Source organism: Lonchura striata, chromosome 16 (assembly GCF_046129695.1).
Source record: "Lonchura striata isolate bLonStr1 chromosome 16, bLonStr1.mat, whole genome shotgun sequence".
Classification (NCBI taxonomy): domain Eukaryota; kingdom Metazoa; phylum Chordata; class Aves; order Passeriformes; family Estrildidae; genus Lonchura; species Lonchura striata.
The window spans coordinates 17,860,199-17,866,686 of NC_134618.1; the positions used below are offsets into that span (position 1 = coordinate 17,860,199).

General features: G+C 46.6%; 1 long non-coding RNA gene across 2 annotated transcripts; it reads left to right on the forward strand.

Moving 5' to 3' along the window:
- Positions 1-225: 225 nt before the first annotated feature.
- LOC144247166 (uncharacterized) lies at positions 226-1,440 on the forward strand. Of its 2 annotated transcripts, XR_013340873.1 has the most exons (5): positions 226-660; positions 754-798; positions 902-945; positions 1,028-1,068; positions 1,150-1,440. It is a non-coding gene; the product is annotated as an uncharacterized LOC144247166 (long non-coding RNA). The 2 variants fall into 2 exon arrangements; XR_013340872.1 differs by lacking the exon at positions 1,150-1,440 and having other exon boundaries at positions 902-1,034.
- Positions 1,441-6,488: the final 5,048 nt, after the last annotated feature.

The following is a 6,488-nucleotide window of genomic DNA, read 5'->3' on the forward strand; positions in this document are numbered from 1 at the left end:
TGTCATCCCCAGATGCCCAAGAGATAAGTATAGGGCTCAGACCCATAGAGGGATGAAAGAGGGTGTGCTGGGAGGGCCTTTTGAATCAGCTTTGGGAGAGGGGATGTGCAAGAATTGTCCCCTTAGGCCAGCTAAAGGGAAAGTGTCTGTTTTGACCACAGTGCTGAGGTGCTCAGGGCAGAGCAGTTCCGGTGTGTGTCCTGTCACTTGTCTCTGGTGCACTCTGTGATCTTTGGGTCTCTCAAGTCCTTTCTTCTCCTCAAAAGCTCTCCCTGTCCTGTGTCACGGTGTCTGCGCGTATTTTTCCTGGAGCTGCTCTGCCCTGTTGCATAGCCTGTAACAACACAAGTCCTGGGGACTTGAAATTGGTAATGCAGGATGTAGTTGGGCTCTAGATTGTATGGCGATATTCATATAACTTTTTGGTGCTGCTAAATTTTCCTGCAGCTGTTTGACACTAGTCAAGTTCCTTTCAGATGCTGACGGTTCAAATCTGCGGCAGAGGGCCCCAGTCCTGGGGGAGGGTGTTGCCATGAGCGGGTCAGTCATTGTTTGCATTGGCAGGGGAAGCCTCAATGGTGAATGTGTTACCACAGTATTCTTTGCCTTTATTTTTAGGAGGTCCAGGCAGACAGCAGCAGTCAAGGCCAAGTGTGCCAGGTGAGCAGTGGACAGAAGGAGTTGTTCTGAATCAGGTCTCAATTTCTGGTGCAATTCTGAGCATCCATTCTTGGTTCCTTTGTTTTATTTTAGGCAGTCGTCTTGCAAGATGTCTCCGGTCCGGATGTCCAAGGCCAGGTGGGTTCAAGTGTAAGGTCTGGGTGTGTATATTTTTCAGGTCAGGGGCATGTTGTTTTCACAGTTTCTGAGTGTGGGTTTTTTTTGCTTTGTGTTTTTGCAGGTGCTGTCGCTGCCCGAGCTGTGTGAAGGAACAGAGGCGAGCGGGTGAGTTGGCATTTAGGCACGGTGACTCACAGGTGACCGTTACGCAGCAGCATGTTTAAGCGTGTATCTTTTTGTTTTCCAGGTATCCTCCAGGCAGCCGGTGGAGTCAAATTGAGATTTCAGGTGAGCCGGGGCGGCAGTGTGTCGGAGTTTCGGGGATTTCTCTTTTTGTGTGCACTAGTTGAATTTTCTGTTTTGTCTTAGGTACCCTGAGGAGGAGCGTAGCTGAAGTTTGGAAACGGGAGCACTGAAGCTGATGCAGAGAACGTCTCGCCGTCCACATCCAACTGACATGGGATTCCATCCGGTCATCTTGCAAAAGCTAAGTGCTGGGGCCAGTAGGTGGGAGCTGGGGGGGAAAACCTTTACTAGCGCAGGAGGCTATTTGATGTTAGCTTAGAGAAGACGCCCATAGTGGGACGGGCCCCTCGGCAGGGAGAGGGTTTCTCCTCAGCCCCCCCCAGAGTCGTCGCCGGGCAGGGCAGTTCCGATCCCTATCCGCGTTCTCGTGACGTTCGCATCGGCGGCCTTCTTTGACTCTTGACGTCGTCGTGGATCTCTTCACCGTAGGAGCGCGCCTTCACGTCCGCAGCTATAGCCACGGTCACCCCATAGTCATTTCTTCCTTCTCTAGGCCTACTGAGCTTCTTAGGCTTCCTCTTAAGTGCTTTGGCACTAACATCTTGAAAGGAGTTACACATCATCATCAAGTGCTATTGCCCTAGGGCTCTCTTTCCTTTGGCATCATCAGCCCATGGCTCATCTTGGGTTAGGAACCTTGGGTCCATAGGATGAAATTGCCAGGCAGTTTCCACTTTTGTCCGTGTCATAGGCCTTTGCTACATCTCCATGCTTTAGCAGCATCATTTTTTTGCCGTATCGGCCATATTTTGCTCACATACCTTTCCGGATATCAATTATTCCGGCATCTTTACATATTTACTTTTTGGGACCGAAAGATGTACACGAGATGTTCTCATTCATCTTCATTCTCAGTTTTGGTAGCCTTTCTCTCGGACTTCCGTACGGAGCTTATTAGCCCCTCATCACCTGACCGCAGTAGTTCTGTAGCATCTGCCTTCTCAAAGGATATAGGGCTTAAAAATTAGTCTTCTGGAGAATTGTATCAAGTCCTCACTTATCTCTTATCTCTGTCAGCTTATGTCTCGCCTACCTACGTCGGCTTATATCGTACATGCGCATGTTACGCCTACCTAGGTTGGCTTATGTTGTTTGCGCTTATACTGTATGTACCTAATGTTGGCTTATGTTGTTTGCGCTTATACTGTATGTACCTACCTTGGCTTATGGTGTTTGCGCTTATACTGTATGTACCTACCTTGGCTTATGGTGTTTGCGCTTATACTGTATGTACCTACCTTGGCTTATGGTGTTTGCGCTTATACTGTATGTACCTACCTTGGCTTATGTTGTTTGCGCTTATACTGTATGTACCTAATGTTGAGTTATGTTGTTTGCGCTTATACTGTACGTACCTAATGTTGTCTTATGTTGTTTGCGCTTATACTGTATGTACCTAATGTTGGCTTATGTTGTATGCACCTCTGTTGTGCCAATTAGGATCGGAGCTGCCTTGCCCGGCCACGTAGTCACACTTAGGTAGAGCAGTTATAAAACTTTGCCATTCATTTGTCCTCTACGGGGTTTCGGGTACAACAGCGATGGGCCCAGAGTCTGTATAGCTCCTAGCTCTCAGATAGTCAGTCATTGACCGCCTCCCCTTGTCTCATAGGTCGCCGGGTGCCTACAGAATTTCCCGGAATCTACCATTTGACATCGAGGCGCTGCGGTCAGAAGATGCGTTTAAGCATATTCTTCAGCGTATTCTTTCACGTAAGGGTGGCAGCCAGCCTGTCAGCAGAAGAACGTGTGAGAGTGCGATTGTCTGTGTCTGTCTGTAAGGGTTTGTGTGTACTTGTGTCTGCAGCTGTGTGTCTGCAGCAGTTATAACCTTGTGCGTATTGCCTTTCAGGTTTTTCCACTCATTTTTAAATTTAGAATAAAAAATCCCCAGCCGGGGGGTTTTTTTTTTTTCCCCCCCGGCTGGGTTTTTTTTTCCTCGGTCCCGGCCGGTCAGCGAGGCGACGTTCATCGCCAAAGTTAGGGCGCCGACCACCCCGGGACCGAGGTTTTCGTCAGGCAGGAGGATTTTTTGGGAGTCTCCAGGGAGCCACGTTCCCGAGGAGCGACGACGCCTCAGGTGTCAGAATGCAGTTGCAGCGAATGTGAGTTTGTGCGCAACAGGAAGGGGGCGTGCAGGTCGGCCGAGAGTTTCGTGCCGTTTTTGTTCTGGGCGTGTCATAACAATAAAAGCGTAAAGGGCTCGTCTGAAATGGTTATATTGCATCAATATGTATTTGGCTTGTAGTACATTATATTGTTCTGTATCTGCAGTTGTTCCTGTCTTTTGATGTATTTTGCTGTATGTAAATTGTACTTGTACTTGTGTGCCCAGGTACGATGTATTTTTAATTGTATTTGTATCTGTACTCACATTTGTATACCTTGTTTCCCTGTGTATCGCTGAAGTTTAAATTAAAGGAATAAAGATTAATCAGCCCTAATAACAATTCCCCTTACCCTCTGCCCCGCCCACCATTCGTGTCCTGTCTTTCTTCGGTGTGGTCGCGTCATCATTTTAACCCTATTCCTCCCTCTGCCTCTTACTTTCCTCTTTAGTCTATTCCTCACTTTATCCTTCCACGTCTAACTCTTTCTCTGTCTCTGGCTGTGTTTCCTTTGTTTCCATTTCTAACACATCTCTATGTTTCTCTAACCCTGTCTATTTTTTCTAGTCCTCTACATGTATTTCCCCATGTCTCTTTGTATGTCTCTTTCAATCTAGGTTTCACTGCATTTTCTTCTTCTTTTTTTTTTCTCTTTGTCACCCTTTGTCTTTCTAACACTTGCTATCCTTTTCTTTGTCTCTAACACTTTTTTGTTTTCTGTCTAACTTTAACTCTTTTGTCTTTCTAACTCTCTATTTCTTTCCCTCTCGAACCCTACCTTTTGTTCCGTCTCTATTTCTTTTTTTCCTCGCCCATTTCCTTTTCTCTTTCATTTCAAGCGCTTCCTTTTCTGTTTGCGTTTCACTCTTTTTCTCTTTACTCTTTCTGATCTGACTTTTTTGTTTTTTCTTTTCTCTCTAACTCTTTCATTTTTCTTGCTCTGTGTCCTCCTCACTCTCTCCTCTTGTTCTCACGGTCTCTTCTTCTTATTCTTGTGACTCTCTCCTCCCTGCTCTCTCCTCTTGTTCTCACTGTCTCTTCTTCTTATTCTACTCACTCTCTCTTCTTATTCTTCTCACTCTGACTCTCACCTCCCCGCTCTCTCCTCTTGTTCTCACTGTCTCCTCTTCTTCTCACTGTCTCCTCCTCACTCTTTCTTATTCTTCTCACTCTGACTCTCTCCTCCCTGCTCTCTCCTCTTGTTCTCACTGTCTCTTCTTCTTCTTCTTCTCACTGTCTCTTCTTCTTCTTCTTCTCCTCACTCTCTCCTCCTCACTCTCTCTTCTTATTCTTCTCACTCTGACTCTCTCCTCTTCGCTCTCTCCTCTTGTTCTCACTGTCTCTTCTTCTTCTTCTTCTCACTGTCTCCTCTTCTTCTTCTTCTCACTCTCTCCTCCTCACTCTCTCTTCTTATTCTTCTCACTCTGACTCTCTCCTCCTCGCTCTCTCCTCTTGTTCTCACTGTCTCTTCTTCTTCTTCTTCTCACTGTCTCCTCTTCTTCTTCTTCTCACTCTCTCCTCCTCACTCTCTCTTCTTATTCTTCTCACTCTGACTCTCTCCTCCTCACTCTCTCCTCTTGTTCTCACTGTCTCTTCTTCTTCTTCTTCTCACTGTCTCCTCTTCTTCTTCTCACTCTCTCCTCCTCACTCTCTCTTCTTATTCTTCTCACTCTCTCCTCCTCACTCTCTCTTCTTATTCTTCTCACTCTGACTCTCTCCTCCTCTCTCTCTCCTCTTGTTCTCACTGTCTCTTCTTCTTATTCTACTCACTCTCTCCTCCTCACTCTCTCTTCTTATTCTTCTCACTCTGACTCTCTCCTCCCCGCTCTCTCCTCTTGTTCTCACTCTCTCCTCTTCTTCTTCTCACTCTCTCCTCCTCACTCTTTCTTATTCTTCTCACTCTGACTCTCTCCTCCCCGCTCTCTCCTCTTGTTCTCACTGTCTCTTCTTCTTCTTCTTCTCACTGTCTCCTCTTCTTCTTCTTCTCCTCACTCTCTCCTCCTCACTCTCTCTTCTTATTCTTCTCACTCTGACTCTCTCCTCTTCGCTCTCTCCTCTTGTTCTCACTGTCTCTTCTTCTTCTTCTTCTCACTGTCTCCTCTTCTTCTTCTTCTCACTCTCTCCTCCTCACTCTCTCTTCTTATTCTTCTCACTCTGACTCTCTCCTCCTCGCTCTCTCCTCTTGTTCTCACTGTCTCTTCTTCTTCTTCTTCTCACTGTCTCCTCTTCTTCTTCTTCTCACTCTCTCCTCCTCACTCTCTCTTCTTATTCTTCTCACTCTGACTCTCTCCTCCTCACTCTCTCCTCTTGTTCTCACTGTCTCTTCTTCTTCTTCTTCTCACTGTCTCCTCTTCTTCTTCTCACTCTCTCCTCCTCACTCTCTCTTCTTATTCTTCTCACTCTCTCCTCCTCACTCTCTCTTCTTATTCTTCTCACTCTGACTCTCTCCTCCTCTCTCTCTCCTCTTGTTCTCACTGTCTCTTCTTCTTATTCTACTCACTCTCTCCTCCTCACTCTCTCTTCTTATTCTTCTCACTCTGACTCTCTCCTCCCCGCTCTCTCCTCTTGTTCTCACTCTCTCCTCTTCTTCTTCTCACTCTCTCCTCCTCACTCTTTCTTATTCTTCTCACTCTGACTCTCTCCTCCCCGCTCTCTCCTCTTGTTCTCACTGTCTCTTCTTCTTCTTCTTCTCACTGTCTCCTCTTCTTCTCACTCTCTCCTCCTCACTCTCTCTTCTTATTCTTCTCACTCTGACTCTCTCCTCCTCACTCTCTCCTCTTGTTCTCACTGTCTCTTCTTCTTCTTCTTCTCACTGTCTCCTCTTCTTCTTCTTCTCACTCTCTCCTCCTCACTCTCTCTTCTTATTCTTCTCACTCTGACTCTCTCCTCCTCACTCTCTCCTCTTGTTCTCACTGTCTCTTCTTCTTCTTCTTCTCACTGTCTCCTCTTCTTCTTCTTCTCACTCTCTCCTCCTCACTCTCTCTTCTTATTCTTCTCACTCTCTCTCCTCCCCGCTCTCTCCTCTTGTTCTCACTGTCTCCTCTTCTTCTTCTCACTCTCTCCTCCTCACTCTTTCTTATTCTTCTCACTCTGACTCTCTCCTCCTCTCTCTCTCCTCTTGTTCTCACTGTCTCTTCTTCTTCTTCTCACTGTCTCCTCTTCTTCTTCTTCTCACTCTCTCCTCCTCACTCTCTCCTCTTATTCTTCTCACTCTGACTCTCTCCTCCCCGCTCTCTCCTCTTGTTCTCACTGTCTCCTCTTCTTCTCACTCTCTCCTCCTCACTCTTTCTTATT